At 43.6% G+C, this 22,760-nt stretch overlaps 1 long non-coding RNA gene across 5 annotated transcripts in view; it reads left to right on the top strand.

Annotated features, from left to right (window-relative positions):
- Nucleotides 1-15,244: 15,244 nt before the first annotated feature.
- LOC120749606 (uncharacterized) overlaps nucleotides 15,245-22,760 on the top strand; it is a 32,117-nt gene continuing 24,601 nt past the window's right edge. For 3 of the 5 annotated variants that reach the window (XR_005699690.2, XR_005699689.2, XR_005699693.1), the window contains exons 1-2: nucleotides 15,408-15,592; nucleotides 20,700-20,776. This is a non-coding gene — a long non-coding RNA (uncharacterized LOC120749606). Of the gene's footprint in view, nucleotides 15,341-15,407; nucleotides 15,593-20,699; nucleotides 20,777-22,760 lie in introns of those variants that run through there. The other 2 variants (XR_005699691.2, XR_005699692.2) reach the window with 1 other exon arrangement.

Here is a 22,760-nt window from a genome sequence, read left to right as displayed (position 1 = left end):
AAACCCCACATATAAATAAGCCTCTAACCAGTACCAAGATTTTCCAGGAAGTGTATGAAACATGGGCAAGTATAGAGAAATTACTTTTTTAGGATGTGCTTCTAGTCTCCGGAGACTGACAATTTATGGACTACCGGCACCAGGCACTGCTCAGCCCACTGAACAGATAGTCTATATTGTTTAGCTGCACTTGAAGAGTTGGTCTAATCACTTTTATGGTGGCTTTTCTGCCCAACACAGAATAAGATCCTCCCTCTGTAACATCACACTTCTCAATTTATTTGCTGTGGCTAGTTGACAAATTCTGGGTGTCTCAGCAGCCTTGGGGAATAGACAAAACCAGAAAGGATTGTTTTCCTTTGGTGAAATATAAGCCTGATTAGCATTCCGAGAAGCCAGGTTGGGGTTTTGTTGGTGGGTTGTTTGGATGGGGTTTTTTTTGTTTGTTTGTTGGGGTTTTTTTGTATTATCCCCAGCCTCTGTTACATGTACCAGATACCTCTAGGGATGTTACTGGACAACGTCCTATTCTTTCCCTGGGCTATTGACTACATGCCAAATAAGATTTCTCTCCAATCGAACGCTTCTGAAGATTTAGGCACTGTCTCTATCACAGCTGGTGGTGTCTAGTAAAACAACTCAGTTCATTTGCTACACCTTGCCTGGGTCACTGAGGAAGTTAACTGTGTGGGACTATTAACACCCCATAAAGATACTTTCTTAGCTTTAAAGCACACAGCTCTGAAACGTCAGCAGCACAGCGGTGATGGGCTGTCTAAAGGCTGCTGTTGAGAGCATAGTGTGCTGCTGACCCCGTGCAAAACTAAACAAAGAGACTGTGCCTGGAAAGCTGCAGGGCAGGGCTGTAAATCTCTTGGCCAGGCATGAGAAGCACAGTTCCTATGGCCTAGGCAAACCACAGGCACACTAGCTACACATGCACCTACCAAGAACAGCATGCTAAGCTCATCACCTCCTAAATCTGATGTCCTGATCTATCAAGTTTTGTGTCAGCAAAGACGTTTATTTGCATAATAATGTGACCTATAGAAATGGAGTACTGTACCCTGACTACTGTGGGATGATACTCTTCTGTCTTATTTTTCGAGAAATATCTGGCTTTGGATCTCCAGCACATGAGTGGAGGTTTGTGGGTTTGTTCTGTGAGTAACATAAATTGATTGAGTGCAGTGGAGCTTGGCTGAATTAAGCAATGTGGACATCGGTTCCAAGACCATGAGAACTGAAAGTTAGAGGGTCAGTGTGTCTCCAAAGAGATCTGACAAATGCATGCTTAACTCTGCACATTACCAAACTGTCCTTATACCGAAAGCCATGGTTCAGCATAAGCTTCAGATTGGATTGGATATTAGGAAAAAATTCTTCACAGAAAAGATCACGCATTATTAAAACAGGCTGTATGGGAAAGTGGAAGAATCATCATCCTGAGAGGTATTTAAAAGTCATGTAGATGTGACACTTAGGGACACGGTTTTTGTGGTGGACTAGGCAGTGCTGGGTTAGTGGTTGGACTTTATAATATCAGAGGTCTTTTGCAAACTGAATGATTCTGTGATCATGCTGATCACTAAACCAATTAAGTTTTGGTCAAGCACATAAAGTTCATAGAGGTGAGAACTGTCACTGCTGTGATTAGCCTAACAGGGAGAGTCAGTCATGAAGATGGGGGCCATGTTCCCTCAGCTCTTTCCAAACTCCTACATTGAAAGGGTATGTTTCTGAGAGTGACAAGAAGCCTCCATTCATGCACTTTGGCAATTGCTCACTCTGTAGAGGACACCTTTTCTGGTCTCTAGAAGATACTCCTGTGGACATTAATGTTGGTTGGAGAGGGTTTCTTTTCCATTCCTATACTGCCTGGAAGACTGCTGGCCAAGTGCCTCCACCTAAGCTGTGTTACCAACAGCAGAATAGTGGACCCCAAATATGTAGGAAGCAGAGGAAAGAGAGCACAGAAGTTTTAGGTACTCACTTTTTTCCCCCTTGGTCTAATATAAATAATACGTTAGTGTGTGTTCCTGTCTCAAACATTTGCTGTCAGTTGCTCTTACATGACGAATTATGACTGAACCCTGTCTGTGCTACAGTTAACAATCTTTTCCTTTGATTTCTTTTCTTCCTGCCAATGAACACCAGGGGAAATAGGCTCCAAAATGGTAATAGATGTTGTAAAACCAAAGGTAACTATCTTCTTGTTGTCCTGTTTTTAAGGACAAAAATTATCATATTTTAATTATGAGAGAGATTTACTGGGATAGATTCTCCATTGGTGAGGGCAGACTCCCTGGAGCTGATCATGTAGGGAGGAAGCAGTCTCTACCACCATATGAGCATGGTCTGACAAATATGGTGAGAATGGTAATGACGAGAGGGAAAGGAAAGGACTATGAAAGAAAGGACTATGGTCCTGTGATGTTCCCTTCATTATGCATAACACTACATAGTGCTTCACTGTATTAATCTCTTAATTCCAATTCTTTTGTTTTCTTTTCCATCCACGGCTTCCTTGCTATTCAGTCTGAGTCTGGCCAGCTCTGAAAATGGAGTTATTTCCTGGGCTGAAGCCATGTTAGCAGCAAACTGTCCTTGTAATAGGAGAGAGCCAGTGGGAAGGAGCAAGAGTGAGGAAGCCAGATGTTGTCTCAAGCCAGTGACAAGAGCCAATATCCACTGGCTGAGAGTGTGAGCTGTCCATGTGTCCTGCCTGCAGCATCAGGCAGAAGCTTCTGTTGTCTTCCGCCCCCGTGGGCGTGCTTGCCACAGTTGTCACAAATCCAGTGCAAATCTTAACACACACCACGGCAGAGCGGCTGTTCCAGACCAAGCTGCCTCCTCTGTGTCTCCCTTGGGGGCTGATTTTGGGGGGTGTATATCCTCAGCTCCACTCTACACCAGCTGTGGGCTTGTCCCTCAAGGACAGATACCAATAAATGTGGAAGTCTGGTTCTTTTCCTGCCGGGGGAGATGAAAAAGGACTCGGTGCATGGAAACCATCTGGGATGAGAGCAGAATTGGCCCAAAGAGCTCTGGCTTAAAAGAGCCAGCAACATGGAGAGAAAGTGGTGGGAGGGAGCAGAAGAGGGGAGAAGAACTGGAGAGGGGAGATAGTTGTGTAAATAGAAGAGTGAGGTATGAGCATCAGCTCAATCTCCATTTTCTGGCTGATTTTGACAATGAGGTGCCATGGCCTTCACTGGCCTCAGCTCTTTTCTGGTGTTGATGTGACCTTATTGCTTCCCTGGTTTAAAACATTTTTATTCTATCAGTGGCCCATTCCTTCTCCCCACCCCCACCTCATTTTTCCTTTTACAGCCTGTTAATGAGCAAAGTGCTTATGCAAATGAGAGACAGAAACAATCACTTTGAATAAAGAAGGAAATTGTCAGGGTAGAGACAGAATCCAGCTTCACTCTAATGAGTGCCTCTCTACCTTGGCTCTCGTGTCGACCCTCTTGCTTTTCACTACACCTGAAACTGCAATGTTTTTTTTAACTTTTGTGCCATATTATAAACACTGATATCTGTCTTTTTGGTAGCATCATTTCGCATGCCCATAGAACTGTAGAAGCATTAGCACCAATTTTCATTTTCTTGCTGTACAAAGATAAGCCAAAGGGGACAAGGGTTTCATCTCTCCCTAGCTTGCTATCTCTATGCAAATTTTGTGTCCATTTTTAATTGTTCATTTAGGAAAGTGATTTTATGTTGTTTTATCAGCCACCCTTAGTGTGGATGCGGTCACACTAACGTAAAAGTGCTGGAAAGCTATGCTGCTTAGTCAAACTGGACTATTACTTGTATGCAAATATAAGGGAGTGTGCCTTAAGGGACTGTTCTGGTTTTTTTTCCAGCATTAAAACAATGTATATTCTAGTGTGAACAAATATTTAGAAATGTCAGAGCTGCTCTGGAAAGTATTGTGCTGTTTCAGTAGAGAAAAACCTCAAGGATATTTTCTGTAAGCATTGCAGGATATGGATGCAAATCCTTTAAGGAAACTTTTCCTTTTACCAAGATGTTAACTAGCTCTTGAACTTAAATGTGATTTTTGTCAATACTTGGGCATTGACAAAAAACGGGCAGGTAGAAATAGCAAGATGTCTGTATGAAGCTGAAAAGAGCTAGCAGAACACAGGGTGCTGTTTAGGTAAATCAAGGCTCATTTGTTTTCATTTGACTCTAGGGGTTAGCCAGGTAACTCACAGCATGGGAACAGGGACTTTTCCCTTCCCTTCTTCTCCTTCCCCTTCCCCTCAACAGCAAAATCTGAGATAAACCAATGCACCTTTTGTATGAGGGCTCGTGAAAGAAAATTCAGTGGCTGTCATGTAGTTCCTATCTTTCCTGTCCTCTAGCATCCAACATAGAACCATACCTATAGGTGGGTATAAAAGGGCAGAAGTAATGACTGAAGGTTCATTCAGAGGCTCACACTTGCCCAAAAATTCTTGAATTTTTGAATTTTGCTTTATTCTCTCATCCAAAAATGTAAATAATCTACTTCTTCTGGGATGGATGAGACCCAAAAGGTCTGTGAAATGAGACTTTTACCTGTCTGGCTTTTGCCACAAAACAGTTCAGAACTTAATAATATGTTTCAGACTTGTGCTCCTCTGTCAAACTGGGTTGAAACTGACAAACTGACTCAATGGCTATTAGAAGAGACTTACAGACAGAGAGTACGGTCACATAATCCAGAGAAATCAGTATAAATTAAACAGAAGTAGGTGCTGTTTGCAGGTGAGCAGGATCATTTTTTCATCAGTCACCTCCTCTGGTGTGGAATCCCTTGGGATCTTAGGGGTGGCAGTGCAGACAGGAGTCTAGAGTGTACACTGAGGGTCCACCTCAAAGTCCTCATTGCCCAGGAGAGCATGGCCTCACAATGGTGAGTGTTCACCACTGGGTGATGAACATCTGGAAGGTAGGATTTTTCTAATTAATTCATGTATGGGTGTCTTGGTTTTGAAAGACAGTTCTCTGCCAAGAAAAGCTAGAGCCTCCCTTGGAATGGAGAATGTAAACCCCCTTCCCTCCAAATTATTGTAATTTTGCAATTAGGGGCTTTCAGGCAAAGATATTGGAATAGGAGTACCAGTTCTTTACTAGGAATATTAAAAAAAAAAGGAAAATACAAATGTCGTAGTACAGAAAAACAAGCAAGCAAGCAAGCAAACAAAAATCCTGGAAAAACCCTGACAGAGTCAGGGATATGACCTGACACCATGTTGGTCAGGGTGTTGGAAGCAGTCCAAATTAAGTCCTCCTGGAGAAATAACAGATGTGGTTCTGTGGAGTAGAGATGGTCCTGTGGAAAGTCCAGTGGTGATGAGGTGGGTCCAGTCTTCCTCCGGGAATCCAGTGGAAAAACAGGATACCTTGTGTCCTTCAGTCCCAGTTTTTATCTAGCTGGGAACAGCTGGCTCCTCCCCCACTGTGTGGAGCATCTCACAATGGGATGATGGAATGTGTCATGTCATTGGTGGGCCCTAATGGCCCATTATCAGAAGATGTCCCCCTGGAGGATGGAGGGGTGGTGAAAGAGACAAGAAACACTGCCCCACCTGCTTTTAATGGCTGGGCCATTATCAGGAGGCGTCTGCCCCCTCCCCCCTGGAGTTACAAGAGAAGGATAAAACCTCTCCCAAAAACCAGCTTTCAACAGTTGAAATAAAATACACATGTTTAGGTTGCATAATCCAAGACAATGGGAGCAGTATTAGGGTTAAGCTGTTTCATCCTGTTGCTCCCTACCAGGCTACATGCACTTGGTGTTTGGAGCCTGCTCACCACTGCGTTGTCCAGCTGATTTTACATGTCTCCACTGGTGGCTAAGATTTTAAACATTTTCCTTTGGCCAACTTAATGAGGCTGCTGAGAAGGGTTGGTTAAGCTTCTGATAAGCCTCTTGATTTTTGTTTTAGTTTTCCAAGCCTTATGTGAATCAGCCCTTTTGAATGCAGCCGCCAGCACCTGGAAAGAGGCCACCAGCACTCAGGGGCCGACAACATTATTAATGCAAGTCATTATTCGTGCGAAAATGCTCCTGGCTCATGCGAAGCGTGTGGGTTCCCACTGTTTCAAAGGAGGTGGAAATACCTGCTATGTGCAGATAACCCAGCCCCTCCGCCTATTCCGAACCATCAACGCCCACCACTCCAACCTGGCCCTCTCCAGCAGCCCTCTTGATGAGCAACGTCTGTTTGCTGAAGGGTCCCTTTGTGAAACTCCTGAGGTTTCACAGCAGAGTCAGGCTAACAATGTGTAGTGTAATTTAGAGACGGATGGGAAGTTACTCATCTGAGTTGAATGACAATAAGCATTTCTTGGACTTGAGAGGATGGGGAGGAGACGTGAAAGAATAACCAAAAAAGGAAAATATTAAAAAAACAAGCAAACAAACCAAAAACAAACCAAAAACAAAAACAAAAAACCAAATCCAAAAAACACAGAAACAAAGAGAATAACACCCTGATCCATCTTGAAACTGGGTTTTTTTTTGTTTTTTATTTTTTTTTTTCTTTTTGGTTTGTTTTCAGTTATTTGCTTTTTCAAAATTATTCTTCCTCTTAACAACGTGCAGATGTCTTTATTTGTGTAGACCTATTCTAGAAACAACAAAATAAAGTTTTGAAGGTGAAAATAATTACAGACAGGGAGGTAAGTGGGCTGAATGCAGTCCAAGTTTATCAAAGTGGAACCATTACAAACTAACCAGATACCTTGAGGGGGAGAACCAGCTTTCTAAAGATAAAAAAAAAAAAAAAAAACAACCTGTGTCAAATCTAATTTATTTTGGACTTTTTGAAGGTGATACCTAAATTGAAAGGTGATACCTAAATTGAAAGGTGATACCCAAACTGAAAGGTGATACCCTACATGTTGAAATTACTGCCTAAATCTGGAGAAGACAGGGATTAGGAACAAATTTACAAGAAAGGAAATCAGCTGATGAAACAAAACTGAGACACTCTCAAGAAAAAAAGTGAGATTGTGAAGGAAGCATTGGGAGACCTTGAAGGTAATAGAAACAGAATGAAATTGTATAGTGAAGAGTAAAAGGTTACATTCTTGGGATTAACATGAGAATTTCTTCTATGAGCCAGAATAAATAAATTCATAAATTCCACAAATTGCAGATGACAGCAGGGAGAAAGGACCAAGATGTTATTCATCCTGTGATCAGCTAGTACAACTGTGAGCCACCTCTGGGATGCGGGTGAGAAACAAGCAAATGCAATCTTCGGATGAGTATTTCTGAGACAGACAGGGAATTTTTAATATCATTGTTTGAGGAATTATCTGGAACATCATCTTCAGCACCAGTCAGTCACGTGTCTGGCTGAGCTGCAGCAGGGGCAGAACACGAAGGCTGCTAAAGGAGGCTGTGGGGCCATCCAGGAGAATGGAGAACCTGTCGTACGTGAGGAGACCACAAAGCGTTCTACTTGTCTAACAAAACAAAGGCTGAGGAGTGATATGATTATTCTCTATAAACACCTTAAGGGGCTAAACGTCAAGGAGGAAGAAGAGCTGCTTAAGCTAAAAGACAATGTTGGCACAACAGCAAATGGGTATAAGCTGGCCATGAATAAAAATAGGCAGAAAATTGGAGGAGAGTGAGTCTACTACTAGCAGAGCCAGGCTCCAGAGAAGCCTAGACAACTGTTATGGGTGAAGCATACAGTTACAGAGGTAGAGGGAGGCATGAACAGTGTCTATGCCCCCCGTCAGTGATGGGTGAGCACTCCCACCACTTAAGACTGTGCTTGAGACTTCCTCCTCTTTCTCTTTGCCCCTACCCCATTATGACTGACCCCTCTTGCTGCTCTGTGTCGATGTTTAGGGGGTCATTTGACCTGGAGAAAAAGATGTTTATCTATCATGATGTGTGCAGTGAGAGAGGACTGGCTTCTGCACCTCTGTACTATGATGATCCAAAGTCTTTTACTTCTCAAGGATGGGAACAAATATTTTTCTCTTAATTCTACATTACCACTTCATCATGACAAAGGTGAAGCTGCATGGTTAAAGTAGCTATGTTTTGGAAGGATATATTTACTTCTATGATTCCTCCTTTACCCCCCGTTTAACCTCTGAGCTGGATTTAATTTTTTTATTTATCTTTTTTTTGACAATGGAAAGAGCAACTCTGCCATTTAATAGATTTCTTGACAGTTGTAGCTTTTTCACAGGCAAAGAAGGATTAGGAGACAGGGTTGGTGAGTGAATTGTTCCTTCTCATTTCCTGCTGACTCACTGGTCTCTGCATTATGCTTACAGCATGGCTGAATCACCAGGGGAATCTAGGCAAGGCTCCTCTAATCCCATTTGGGATAATTTGAATTAGGAAGAGAAGGAAAAAGATGAAAGGGAGGCAAAGAGGAATTTCACTGTCATGGCAGATTCTAGGTGCATTTGTTGTGGTAGATAGTCCCAGGTAAGGTGAGTCAAGTGGATCAGAGAGGCATAGAACATACATCTTCATTTCAGTTTGAGAGACAGAGATCAAGATACTGCATGCTCATAAGCAGAGATTTGCTGAACTCTTGAGAATTGCTTTGACTAGTTCAAGCTCTATCTATCACATTTGACATTCACTAGCACACAGGATTTTTTCAGCTTTCATGTCTCTCAGTCACCAGTTGCCTCCACTACTGGCTGTGAGATAAGGCCCTGTTTGTAAACATCTGTTGTCTTTCTGGTAGCAAAGGAACAATAGAAGAAGAGAAGGAGCAGGAAAACTGCTCGAGCTTCAAGATTTGAGTATGAGGATTGTACTGATCAGGAGCACAGAGTGGTGAAATCAGCCCCTAACGTTTAGATTCAGCCCAAATTGTAATTCCTTATATGATCGTGATGTATTTCAGTGCCCAAAGAAGACTTGAAAAGCAGAGTAGTATGATTATTTTTAAGTGCAAATACAGAAAAAGGAGCAGATAAAAAGTCCCAGTGTGCTGCTATTCTGCCCTATACTGTGACTGTAGTATATTTAGAAAACAGCTCCAAGTATCAGTTTCCCTTACTAGTATGTATGAGCCCATCCAGGCCTCAGAAAGTCTTTTGATGAGTTATTACATTTCCTCTGAAGACTTGAAGTAATCACTTGCCAGGCAGGCTGCATCTTTCCTTGGACACTGTGGGTACAGACATTAACAATGTAGAAAAAAATCTTTGAAAAGATGACGAACCTGATAATGGTGGTGGTGCTGGCTTAAAGAAGGACTGGGGAAATAGCTATCTGAAGCATATGTGAGTTGGCTGAAGCCTACCTAATGTAGGGTAGGCTAATCTAATTTTAATTGAGATATGGCTGCAGCTCCTACAGCTGTACCTGAATTAGACATGCGTTTGCCAGCTCACGTTCTGCTGTCCTGTGGCCGCTGCAACACAGAGGTCGGGCCAGGCTGCAAAACCTGCCCGTGAAACTGCACGTGCTCAGCTAGAGGGAGTGGATAGAATTCGATCCACCGGCCAGGTTGTATCTGATGTGGGTTAAAACAAAATTTAACAAAGGGTTCATGGCCTGAGATAAGGACCAGGAGAGATCTCTCATTAAATACCACCAAGGGCAAAACAGGCTCAACTTACAGATATGAAGTGAATTTATTATTTACAAAATCAGAGCAGGTGATGAGAAGTAAAAGAAGCCCTTAAAGCACCTTGGCTCCACCCCTCCCTCCCTTCCCATCTCTGCCTCCTCCCCCAGTGGCGCAAGGAGACAGGGAGTGGCGGTTACAGTCAGTTCATCACCGTGCCTTCTCCTGCTGCTCAGGGAGAGGAGTCCTTCCCCTCCGCACTGTGAGGTCCATCCTGTGGAAGGCAGTTCTCCCATGTGGCTTCATCTCAGGAGCAGCAGCTCTCTGTGACCTGCTGTAACGTGAGTCCATCCTCCCAAAATTGCTGCAGCATGGGCCACTCTCCCATGGGATGCAGTCCTTCAAGGACAGGCTGCTCCAGCCTGTGAGCAGGGCCCCTCTCCCCGTGGGTCTCCCTGGTGTTATAGCCTCCTCCAGGCACCCACCCACTCCAGTTTGGGTTTCTCCTTGGGCTGCATCCCCGTGGACCTCCATGGGCTTGGGGGTTCAGCTGCCTCACCACGGGCTGCACCTGGGACTGCAGGGGAATCCCAGCCCCAGTGCCTGGAGCACCTCCTGCCCCTCCTTCTGCACTGACCTCGGTGTCTACAGAGTCGTTCATCTCACATGGTGTCACTCTACTCTTCTCTGACTGTAATTGCAACTTTTTGGTTTTCTTTCTCCTTAAATCTGTTATCACAAGGCGTTATCACCATTTCTGGTTGGCCCAGCCTCGGCCAGTGGCATGCCCATCTTTGGAGCCACCAGGGACTGTCTTTGCTGGACATGGAAGAAACTTCCAGCAGCTTCTCACAGAAGACACCCCTGCAGCCCCTCCAGCTACCACAACCAGGCCATGCAAAACCAATGCAGTATCAAATACCCAAGGGAATTGTGAATAACAAGAGTTTTTGGCATTGCTGTTGTCTCGTCATGCCAGAGAGGTTTGAGGATTTTTTGCTGAAAAACCAACAGCTTATGTCTTGCCCACACATTTCTATCCACAGCATCACTGAATCAGGGCCAGAATGGACAATGTCAATTAGCCATAAGCCATGTTCAGTAGTAGGTAGCCTTAAGTCTTGTCACCTCTTCCCTCAAACATTTAAAATTGTATGAAGCTCTTGGAAAATCACCAGTCTCAAGACATGATAGCCGCAGATGGAGAGTCTGCTATACCTTCTAAGCAATATATTAGTATAGCACATGCAAGTGTTTGGCTTTGGGCTTCTCTAGATTTGCTTAGGATGTCTTTTTTTTATTCATGCACTCCTTCAAGGCTTTCCTACAGTTCTGCAGTAACCATAAGAGAATATATTATGCAGAAGCGGGGTAATCAAGAATGAGAGTAGAGGAAGAGCTTAATAAACCTAGGAGGCCTGGAACAATTAAATTCAACCAATTGACAGAGCAGGGGAGATGAGTTGACAGTGGAAAGATAACCTGTTTGTAAATGCAGTCCTATTTTATCTTCCCACCAATTAAATTAAGTTCTCTTTGGCCTTCAGATAAAAAAAAAAAAAAAAAAAAAAAAAAAAAAAAAAAAAAAAAAAAAAAAAAAAGAAACCAAAAAAAAACAACACCAAACCAAACTAAATAAACACTGTTATGCTGCATACATCTTAATATTTCTAATCTTCTGACTAGCAGAGCAAAAAATTAATATCTTCCTGCCTTGGTAAGAGGGAAAACAGATGCCATGGGGAGGAGAAAATGGGAGAGGATGAGCAGCTCTAAGTTTAAGTTTGTGTGCCTACACACGCATGCACACACACAGGGAGTCAAAAATAGCTTTGCAAAAGGAGTTTAAAAACCTCATTGTAATAATGCCTGTGAGTATGCCAAACAATGAAAGCAATGAAAATACAGCACTTTCACTGTCACTTTCAGTGACCCCAGGCAAAAGCATCAGTCTAGCTCCAATGGCTTTGGTCCATGGCAAAACAAGAGGCCTCTGCAGTCCTGAGGAAAAGCTCTATCTGCCTTTCTCCCTAAAGATGTGGAACCAATGAGTTGAGAGCTGTGCCCTTTCATACCATTGCTGCCTACAGCCTGAGGCAGCTGAAGGAAAACTCTGAATAATTCCAGCACTGCTGGCAGAGATGACCAGGGCAACTTTGCACACACACGGTCTGCACCCAGCCCCAGTGACACATCAGGGAAGAAGACCCTGGGATGACCCTGGCACAAGGCTAGGGAGGAAATATGCTCCAGGAGCCCCAAAGCAGAAGATGATGCTTTGTCCTTAAGGATGCTCTCCAGGTTTGGGCTTTTCCCAGTGACCCCAATTTTTGTCTCACTTCCATGTGACACAGCCTGCAGTCACGCTGCTGCCAGCATAGCCCAACATCCCCACAGAGAGAAGGGGTAAGGAAGCTGACTGAATATTGCATGATCACAGGGAGGGAGAGACACAGGCAGTGGCCTCACAGCATACTCATGCCCATCAGCAAAGGTCTCTTTGGTCCTTTTCCCCCCTTCTTTTATCCTACCACAGCACATCCCAATGCTCTGCACTGCTGACCACGGCTCACCAAGGCTCTTGGGTGCTCCTTCAGAGAATTCAGGAGATGCTCCCTGCTTTTCCCCACTCTAATTCCTGGGCTTAGAACTCCAGTGAGTGAGATGAGGTGTGTGTGGAGCTCGTCCCCTTTGCCTCAGAGGTGCCCTATTCCAATGCAGAGCTTGTACCACAAGGACACGATGTCAAACAAGCACCGGGGCTGTGGCTTGGCTCAAGCCGCTGCTGCAGACTCAGAGCCCCTGCTAACACAGAACAGCCTCTCAGGATGGCAGGGCTGGGTCTCTGCTGCTTCAGACTTCTGTGGACACAGCATCAGAGCCTTTTCCTTGTCCTGCATCCATGCTGATGACAAGTGCAACTCTCTGTCACACCACAGTCACACCAGGCAGTTTAACAAGAGCTTACAGTGAGAAAAACCATCTCCTCAGGAATGCTTTCTGTGCAAGCAGAGCCATGGGAGATTGGGGCAGGAATGCACTGCAACCAAGCTGTGTTCCTTCTTCTCAGGCACAAGCATGTAAACTGCTTTATCCTGTCCCTTACCACTCCTTCTCCATGCCAGGCACAGAAATGCAGCAATTAAAAATCTTAGTACTCCAGTACCAGCCCGTCCACTCAAGTCTGACATGACCAAATGTCCTGCTCATTACTGGAAGCAAAAAGCTGTGGACCTGGGATCTAATTCAGACTGTTGAACACATCATTTCCCTTTTCCACAGGAGCTTGCTGAGACATACAATAAGGAATTTGTCATAATTCATAATATTCCTTTATTTTGTGCTGCTGAGCATTGTATCTCCTGTGCAAGCAGTCAGAACAGTTTAAAGCAACTCTGAGGCTCCTGCACACAACAATGGCTTGTTTTGTGATTCCGAATTGTAACTACAGTTAATAAATGTTGTGTCACTCCTTTAGATGCAACTGTCAAACTGGACAGAACTGTATTTGTTTCATTCCTTCACGTGAAAAAAAAAAAAAAAAGCTTTATTAGAAATTTATGTGAGGGCAAGTCTGCCTTGATTCAAGCTAAATGTTTTCTGATTCATTTTATTCTGTTATACTCCACTAGTCTGTTTTGGATAATACTATTGTTACTTTAGCTTTTTATATGGACACGTTTTATGTAGTTCTGAAAAAAAAAAAATCTTAATTTCTTTTTGGTTTATGTAAAATTCTTAAACTTTTTTCCCCTTGAAATGTATTTTCAATATGGACCTGAACCACCAATGTTAGTTCTATGTCCCAAATTCCTAAGCACCTCAGTGTGTTTGGTACATGCATGCACACAGGCACAAACCATCAGAAGAGGAAAATTATGTGTGGGAAGGCGAAGCACTCTAGATCAGCTTTATTTCCTTTTCATTGCCATTGATGATAAAATGCCACTTCTTGACTTCTGGGGAAACAGAACTGAGTTAGTGTTAAGGTGTTTTGAAAATACCACTCACTCTGCAAAAAATCTGTACTAGTGGATCCCCAAGGTGAAGATTTTATTCACACAAGACAAGCAGTTCAGACACAAAATGAACTATTGAAATAAAAAAAGATATCTCAGATAAATAAATCTAGAAAGTTGTGGGGTTTTTAAACCAAATTCCCACTGTTCCCTATCTGTCATTTGTTTATTTGCTTCATTTCCCTCTTTCAAACAGTATAAGTAAACTAGTGGGTTTTTTTTACTTTTCCATGCCCTTTCAATCCAAAATGTTTCTATTTTACATTGAAATGGAGAGAAAAAAATCAAAAAATAAAAAAAATCACCCCATCATGAAAAGATCTTGGTTGAAGTGATCAGAACATGTCCTCAGTGACACTGACATGGCTCTGCCTAACAAAAGTGACTGTGGCAGAGAGATGCCTTGAAAACCACAGACAAGAGAATTTCCTAAGCTGGCTGTCTAAGCATCACTCCCTTATATTTTTAATTCTTGCATCTAGTTGAGCTGGCTGTGAAGTCCATTAACAGAAATGAATCACACTGTGGTGGGCTGCACCATGCATTTACTGTGCTCTAAATGCTCTGTGGCAGCTCTTTTTTTTTTTTTTTTTTTTTTTTTTTTTTTTTTTTTTTGTTTTTGTTTTTGTTTTTGTTTTTGTACTTATCTCGTTGTAGGTCCTGAAACTGAGGTGAGGGTGTGCATTTGTGTGGCCACCACAGATTAGCTACTGCAGAGCTAATCCACTCCATGTAGACAGACCAGCTACCCATTGGATGGGGAGGGGTGGAGAAGCAAAGAAAATTTTTTAGCATTGAAGGCAGTATTTAGCAGGCTGAGATCTTACTCTGCTTCTACTTTCTTTGCCTTCCTCAAGCTTTTGTGTTATCTCAGGCTTTTTCTGTTTCAGTTGGGTCTTTTATTTGCGTGGGACTTTTCTTCTGTCCAGATGAGCTTTTAAAGTTTTAATCCTTCGCTCCAGTACTGTTTTGGTAAGCCTGAGTCTCAAAGTGAAAGCATCTAAAGTCCCAATGCAGGAACTTCCTCCCTTTCTGTGCACACCTTTGACCCTGGAGCTGCAGAGGCTCAGAGGAACTGCAGACATTTGCCTGTATGCCTGTGATAGTGGAGTTACTTCCCAAATTTTCACGATGAACATGTCTTGTGAATGATTTCCTTGCTCATTTTGCTTTGTGCGTGTGTCTATGTATTCACACATACACTGCCGTGAGTTCTTTTTGAAATGTGATCAGAAACTGTTCTGTTTACACAGAAACCTAAAAATGCTGCACATACATGCATATAAGATTATAGGAAGCATTTGCATTGTTTGACAAGTAGTATGTTTTATTGTTCAGCATTGTGTGAGCAGGCAATAAAAAAGTTTGCCTTTTATGTGATTCAGGCCTTTCACTTCCCTCTGTACACATTCATCTATTTATTTTTTAGAAGAGGGCATAACATTTTACATTATTCTTACCCAGTAATAGTACTGGAGAGTATTTTTCAGATGCTGACATCTCTATTTCCATTCTGAAACAGATTTATTTTTATTTAGGAAATAATGATGGATTTTGGGGACTAATTCGGAACAACTGAAAAGGGATAAATGTGAAGCAGGTGCTGACAATTTAATCAGGGAGGAGTGTCTGCAAGGTGAGAATAGGCTTTTTCTCTGCCTATCCCATGGAGGAGGTATCAGCCTTATCTGAAGGCTGGTGTCCTTAGTTCTGTCCAGCTGTGGTTCCAGTAAGAGCACAAAAGCATTCTCCTGCAAGCAGGTGGGATTTTTTTTTTTTTTTTTATGAACTAGACAGTAAGATCAGGATGTAGCTGGTAAAGTGGAAAGGGACTCCTTAGGGAAGTATGTTTTGGATGCTCTGGTGCTTCTTTCCTTTGCTCTTTGGGGCTCCTAATCGCTTTAGAGATGTGATTATGCTGGGACCATGGTGTCCTTTACTGCTGCCAGAAAAGCACGCCTCTCACCCTCCTCACAAACAGCACTGCAATGATTTCCCTTCTGAGTGCAGTGGGTAAGTGAATTACATGGAATGAGATTTCCCCTTGTCTCTAGATAATGCTGGGTGACCGAGTGTAAAATTGAGAGAGTTTTGCTTTCCCACTCTATCACTGCCCTCCCTTAGTGCTCTCTGTTGCTTACCTGTGGGGCCTGATTCACTGGAGTTTACAATGGTGTGAAGTCAGTGTAACAGAGAGGCTGCTGGCTCCTGAGTGTGAATTCTCTGTCCCTGAGAGATGGCTGTAGCTTGCTAAAGCTGTGGCCCAAGGGGCTGCAGGTTTCCACACCACCCCCCCCCTCCCCCCGCCTTGTTGTTCTTTCTGTTTTCACTGGTGCAAGTCTCATGATGCTTTCTGTAAGAGGAAGGGTGAGCCTGTGATGCACATGGGGAAAGCTGTGAAGTGTCTGGCTCCTTCTGCAAGGTCCAAGAGCTCTCTGTACCCGCAGCACAGCTGTGTTCAGGCTTCATGTCAGTAAACAGCCCCTCTCTGGTTAAAGCAGCTAATCTTCTGACTGCTGTAAGCTTCTCTAAGACCCGATCCTACCTGCTCCTAAGGCCTGATCCTTCTCCTAAGAGAAGGACAGTTGTTGGGTTGTACATCACATTAGCAGCTAAGAATAAAAGCTGGTTATCTCTCACCCAGTTACTCTAGAGGTCATTGAACCAGCATTAGAAATGGATGAGCTAAAGCTTATAAGGAAAGAGCCTCTGATTTCTGTGTGGCTGGAGGGAGGAGTAAATACAAGGAGCTTTGGGATCTGGTGCAGTGTGCTAGCTCACTAAACTAAGCCTCTGCCTCCTTTGTAGGTAAGTGTAGGTTTGTAACAAGTTTCTATGTTTTAGAGGCTTCAGCAGTAAAACCAACCTAATCACGGGGGTCAGAAAAATGACCTCTTTCCAATCCAGGACTGCAGCATGATCTTTAGTTTGTTTGTGAAAGCTCTCCTGAAAAGTCTCTCCCTCACCCCAGGGTTCAGTTTTTGAGCACGTTGTGAGAGCCTTTGAAACTGTCATGACATGGGGCAGCAGCTTGTCACCTTTCCAGGTGAAAGGAAGAAAGGTTTGGGACAAGCACCAGCTTCCAAAAAACATCCTTCCTGTCTGTCTGCACAGCATTTGTATGTGCAGGCTTTAGAATTCTCCTGCAGCTGTCTCTTCTGAGCTCACGTGGCAGAAATGCTAAAACTGAAACCTCAAGTTGATGGCAAAGAACCTGCTCTCTGCCTAGAGTTAGCTGATCGCAAAAACCTCAGTGAGAAACAATAATTTCCTTCTAAAGAGATTATTAGAAGTGGCTTTATATGTGCTCCCCTTGGAAAAGGCTGGTAGGGTGGATAAACTTGGCTGTTGGCCTGTAGTCATCACCTGGGAGCCTGGGACACTTTAACTGCAACTTCCCTGCCTCGATCTTCCAGGGAAGCCCCGTCCTTTGCCTAATGCTGCTGGTGGTCTGATCTCAGCAGCCACGGGACTGCAGGAGCTGCTGCTCCCCTTCCTAGGTGTTAATTGACCTAGAAGCCAGACGTTTCCTTGAGCTAAAAGACCTCCTGCCACTGCCTGGTGTGACACGGCACGCGACTTGTTAGATATTAGACTGTGAGATCGAAAGGAGAGGTGGCAGCTTCTGGAACTGAAGCAAAGCTTCAAACCTCTATCAAAGCGCTTTTCATCTTTCCTGCTTTTTAAGGTAGAGAAAATTATAACCTCTTCCTTGCTCGTTAGCGATCTCAAATGCCACGAATCCATTGTGGGTGGTGGCGTTTGGCAGTGCTGACGGGAATGGTTTGTGTCGCTTTGCCGTCCCCTGGGCCTTGGGATGGAGAGGGAAGGTGATCGAGGTGAGGTTCCACGGGAGCTGCTTGGGCTGGTTTTGTAGGTGCCCGTTGCGTCTTCCCAGAACACTTGGATCAGAAGGACACAAATCAAACCTGACCCCTTAAGACATGGAGAAAACAAGTGGTAAGGGTCTTTTTGATGGGTCTGGCTCTTAACCTTTTGGCTGACTGTGTTGCTTGGTCACAGTTAAGGTCCAGGCTCATTTGCATTGAAAATGAAAGCCTATAAAACATGGAATGATGGCTTTGGCTCTGTCATTTTTTAACATGATGAATGTTATTATATAATGTTTCCTGGACACTGGGACTCCTGAGAATCCAAAAAATAAAATAAAATTAAAGGTGGTCTCAGCTGTTGTTAAGTACCTCACTGTTTCTCTGAAGATAAGAACTCAATAGCCCAGAATGAGGGCACAGAAAGCAGCTGTGATCACTGGGAGCCAAAAGAGCTGTGTGTACCCCTGTCCTGGAGGAATGGAATTGATAGCAGCAATAAAAAGTGTTTGGCAGCTCCCTGATCAGCACAAATACTTGTAGTGAGTAATTCTAGCTTTTCCTGTGCTCCCTGTTCTGGAAGAGCAGGATTGCTGCTTCCTCCTCTGAGCAGTGGAGATCAGCATGGTAGCAGCGTGACTGACTATCTTCAGTGTGATTCTTGGTGTGTGAAGACAAGGCACTGCCTCAGAGAAAAGCTGCCAGCTCCTAAATTGAAGAGATGGCTTTGATGGCTCCTGCAAGGGGAAAGTTCTGAGGGAGAAAGGTACCTTCTTAGCATTTACATGGAGGTGGGTGGGGACACCTAGGCTTTCTGAGCTTACCCTGTGCCATGTCAACTAGAACAATCTGTAACAGAGAACAAATTGCAAATGTTGTGAGGGACTAATTTAAATAAGCAAACAAACAAAGCCTTCAGAATTAATTCCTAAAAGGCATGTCTTCCCTTGGGAAAAAAAAAAAAAAAAATGCAGGCATTCATATTTTTTTCCCCTCTGCCCTAAGCAGGCTTGCAGCTAGGATTTGAAACGCGGAGCCCTCCATTCCTGTGAATTTCATGTTGATTCAGGAACCACCTGGTTCCATATCCTCCTGGGACAGGGGCAGTATTAAACATAATATCTAGTGATTTGAACTGTGCAAGGAAGCACGCTGCTATTCCCACTCCAATGAGTGGAGTAATTTCAAGTCTCTAAATTGGGAAAGTAATAGAATGAACTGCTGGTTTTCAGAAAATCCCAAACAAACAAAACCTGCGCTTTAAGTCACCTGCAGGCTGTGGCCATGTCAGGAAAGATCAGATAAGCGGCTGAGGTGTCCCCTTTGTGTTGACTCTGTAATGAAGCAGTCCGGGCAGGAGACCTCTGGGCTTGCCTTTGCCGTAGGGCAATGCTGGATGTCATTAAGCGAGACAACTTCCTGACATCACCTCACCATTTACTACTGGGCACTGGCAGCACCTGCAGACTTCAGGGATGATGAGCAAGAGGTTGCTTTATCAGACTTGGCAGACTCGGTGTGTTGTTGGCTGCAGCTGCTGGTTTAACTCCGGGTCCTGTGCTGTGTAACTTATCCTGATGGAACGCAACGTCTGCCCCCAAGAGCTGCAGTCACGAGCCCTCCTTCCCTTGAAGCCTGCTGTGGGAATGCAGCCTGATTACTTGTTGATCAGCAGTAGCAGGAAACACTTAGCTGTCTGCAGGGAAGGGGCATTTTTGTGTAAAGCAGGTCCTTGAGAAAGAGGGAAGCCAGAGCTGCCTCTGCTCTCTTTCTTCCTGATCAAAAGGAAGCGTGAGGAGGGGACAGAGGAGAACTCTCAAATTATAACTTACAAGGACTGCCTGCTGTCCTTCTATAACAACCCAGAGTACCCCTGATGCACACTTCTCTGTGGCCTCTACAGGGATGAATGTGCAGCCACTGACCTGGACTTGCTTCCTCTGACCAGGAGGCATTGTGAGAGCTGCCGGCCCTCCAACCAACCAACCAACCGAATGCCTTTTTCATAACAATTCCCACGCTCTCCTGGTGGAACCATATTCGGATAGGAAGAGACTGATGAAGGTTTTTCCATAAAATCTTATTTTTTATATTCAAGGTAATCTAGGATTGGGGTAAATCATATGAAATATAATCAGTCTCCCTTGAGGAAGGCACTAGGATAGCTTCGTGCCTTTTTTTGGATATTTAAGATAAAAGAAATCATATGAGTAAAAGGAATGCAGTAGAATCAACCACAGCTATATCTTTTTCAGCTCTACTTCTTAACTTAAATGGGAATGAAATATTTTCCTTATGTGCCTTGGTTTCCTCTAGTGAGATTGTGATAAAAGTGCCCCCTTTCATCTTCCTTCCCAGAGCCTCCCCGTGTCCCTGCACATGCAGGGATGGATGCTCATGAGAGGGTTTGAGTTTCCTTCTGAAGTCATGCCTTTTTGACACTTCTGCAATGCTTTTTTTTTTTTTTTTTTTTAAACTGTGCAGAAGGCTGTAGAGCATAGGATGAGAGGATCAGCTGGTGGCAGATAGTGATGTGAGAAGCCAAAATACTGGGACTATTTAACAGAGTAGCATTTTCATATAATTTATTGGAAAGCTTGTACAAGAGCAGTATTAAGGATAGATGACCCTGTCCTTTTGGGGATGTAAAGAATACAGGTGACTTGACAAACCCTTTTCTCTGCAAGTTTCTTCTGAAAAGTGTTTAATTGCCAGCACTTCTGCTTTGGTGGATTCTACCTTGCAGCAGGCTCTTAATGGACTGGTCAGCTTCACCTAGTTTGAAACTCCTCTACCACCCACATCAGTCCAGCTGCTCCGGTTAGAAAACAGAAACTGATACTGTTTGGTAGAATTAATCTGATATTTCTGTAGCAACACTTCTGGGTTTTTTTAGGAGGGAGAGGTTATTGGCAGTGCTGTAGGCTTAAGCTCTGCTTTTGTATCACTTTTACGATATCATCGAGTTCTCACAAACTCCTCTGCAGAAATTCTGTGGAGTCTTGGGTTGAAAACAGCCTCAGATAGATCCTGATTTTAAAATTGGTTCTTTAAGGCTATCGTTTAATTTCTCTCTATTGATCCAGACTTTGCTGCTTTCATGTCATTGTTTTAAAAAGCTAAAACCACCCCAGCTATCCCCACATCTTAGTTTCTCCTAAGTTATCTGCTAAAGGTTAGGGCTTATCTGAACTTTGGCAAATGATGAAATAATGCTCTATTTAAGTGTTAATGTGGGGCTAATAGCCCATGTGGATTCACTTCAGTTCCTTCTGACTCTTTCCTCCTAGGTTTACTTCCACTGTAGTGCATCAGCCTGTGTCGAAGATGCTATGAAATCCTGCATACCTCACTGACCTTCTGAGAGGTAAAAGCTTGCCCTTTTTTTTTTTTTTTTTTTTAAATTTTATTTTATTTTATTTTATTTTTGGAGTCATTACAAAAATAGGATGCACCAACACTGTTTGCTGTAGTGAAAGTGTGATTTCAAATGCCTTGTGCCTTGAAGTTTAGACAACCAGCTTAGAGTGCTCAGGGATTTCTGAAGTCAAAGAGTGTCAAAAGCTGAAGGTTACCTCTGCATCTGTGTATTTGTACTGGCCATCAAGGAAGTTTCTCTGAGTTTTCTGGAGCCTTTATGGTTGAACACAAGACGTGGTGTTGCACTGATTTGTAGGCAACTGCAATGCCATTTGAGAATGAAATGGCATTAAAGAGTATCCAGTCTAAAATGAGGGATGGCATGGAAAGCCATGAGCATTTGCAAAGGTCCATATCCAAACAGGAGAGCTTAACTAATCTGTGGATTTAATTGGTTCTTTTTGAGGAGAGTTGCTCCTAACCAGCTGACTGGAAAGAGAAGAAAAGGCTGAGCCCATCTGTGTTCTGCCTCCAATTTCTCATCAGGATCCAGGCCTGTCTTGTAGATACTCTGGCCTATCCTAACACTCAACACAGGATCACTTAATGCTGTCTCCAAATTCTTGTGTTCCTCCTGGAGCTGCAGCAAGCTATAGAGTTTGGAAAGCATTATACCTGGGATTAACTTCCAAGCTCCTTTGGGTAAATCCACATGGGCTGTTGTTACAGAACTCTCCTTCTGTGGAGCCAAGTGTGTAAAGTAACCAGAGGTCCTCTGTTGTGGTTTAGGAATCGTACTCCCCAGTTCAGTGCCCCCACTGAGACTCTCCCAAACCAGACACTGCTTCCTTGCTTCCCCCTCCCCCTCATCCTTTCTGTTCCAGAGGAACAGAGTTGAGAATTAAAGGCACAAAAGTTGAAGATCATGGGTTGAGATAAGAACGATTTACTGGGAACAGCAGTGAGACAGGAAGATGAACAGTAACAGCAACAATATTAATACCAAAAGTATACGGAAGAGAGGGGGATTCACATGCAAAAATGCTCACCAGGGACCCCAAGATAATGAACAATGAGGACAACGGGTGCCATGCCTTTCTAGGGGAAACCATGCCCTTTTCTCCTGGAAACCAGAGAATTCCTTACCTGTGACCCCAGCAATGATCTGAGGGGATACAGAATAGCATCTGGGTCCCACCCAGAACTAGGACGCTTCCCATGGCAGACTGCCTGCCTTAATACTGACCTCACAGGGAATATTTGCAAAGGGTTGACCTTGGGAGAGAATAACCAAGGTTTGTAACAGCGGTGCCATCCTGAGGAGCAGAAGGGTGATCCTCTGCCTCTTGTTGCAGTTTTGGATTTCACCAGAAGGCTTCTCTTACCAGCTCTTGTAGTGGCTTATGCTGCTCTAGTGGCAAGTATTGCTCAAGCAGAGCTTTGCTTCTGGGTCATCTGAAGCAATGGCTTTAGTTCTGATACTTGTGGCACCTGGATCCCCATCTCTGAATTACCAAAGCTCTGACAATCTTTGAGTTGTTCTTGGCACCTTGGATGTGAAGTTTCTTAAAGTGCTTAGAACATTTTTAGAGGTCATGATGATTCTGTAAACAAAGCAGGTTCATCTGAGCTGTATGAATATAAAAAAGAAAATCTGGTGTTTTTCTCTCCTTGCCTCTCCTGTACCCAGATTTTTTTGGCCCTAATTCTGTAACCTCCTTCCTCTCTTCCCCTATGTTTCAAAACTCCTCCTCTCACACATATTATAAGTGCATTTTCATTCTACAGAGACTCTAACCCTCATCTGCTCTGACAGCCTAAGATCCTTGCTGGTCTATTAATTTAATATTCATGAATATAAGCAGAAAGGGCTCCAGTCTCTTACCACCAACCTGTTCTCTGGCCAGGACAAGGAGAAAAGTCTTGCCTGCTGTGATCATTAAGTATTTCTTCTGAGGCCTAGTTAAGTCCACAACTGTCTTCAGGGCATA

This window comes from Hirundo rustica, chromosome 2 (genome assembly GCF_015227805.2).
Source record: "Hirundo rustica isolate bHirRus1 chromosome 2, bHirRus1.pri.v3, whole genome shotgun sequence".
Classification (NCBI taxonomy): Eukaryota; Metazoa; Chordata; class Aves; order Passeriformes; family Hirundinidae; genus Hirundo; species Hirundo rustica.
This window is presented reverse-complemented; position numbering and strand designations above follow the sequence as displayed.